We start from the raw sequence: 586 nt of genomic DNA on the forward strand, positions 1-586 counted from the left end.
ACAGTTTTGATCGAACTCGAACTCTTCTCGCCTCCAATCCGTCCTTCATGGTCAAACAAGGGGTCGATATCTTCGATTGAAAATCCCAAGGGTGCGAACCGATGTTCTTCTAGCGCGAATTCGTCCGAAGTCAGTTTGTTGGTCTCAGCCTCGTGACGAACTGACGATGGTAAGGTTGGATTCGCCTGAGAAGAAGAGGCTCCCGTTGAACAGCGAACCAGGTGAGGCGGGACTCCGGAAGCCGGTCTACTTGACTCCCCGATCTGCGCGGAGTGTTCAGGATTGAGAGTTCTTCGTTTGGATGTACGACGAATTAATTGCTCGCTTTCAGTTTCCGGTGAAGAGGCAGGTTTCGATGTGCTCTCCATTTCCTGAGTTCGGAGAGTGTGGAAGAAAAATAACAAAATGGAAGAGAGATCGGAGCAGGTTACCTGTTGCTGTTGGCGGAAAATGAGAAATGACGAGAGCATAAGCGTATTTATAGAGTCGAATGGGCGGCAACCCTACAAAAAGTAATGATGACCTACGCGACTCTTCAAAATTCCGAGCTAGCGGATGTGACGGAAACGACACGTGTCGTCCAGAC

Source organism: Camelina sativa, chromosome 5, assembly GCF_000633955.1.
Source record: "Camelina sativa cultivar DH55 chromosome 5, Cs, whole genome shotgun sequence".
Classification (NCBI taxonomy): Eukaryota; Viridiplantae; Streptophyta; class Magnoliopsida; order Brassicales; family Brassicaceae; genus Camelina; species Camelina sativa.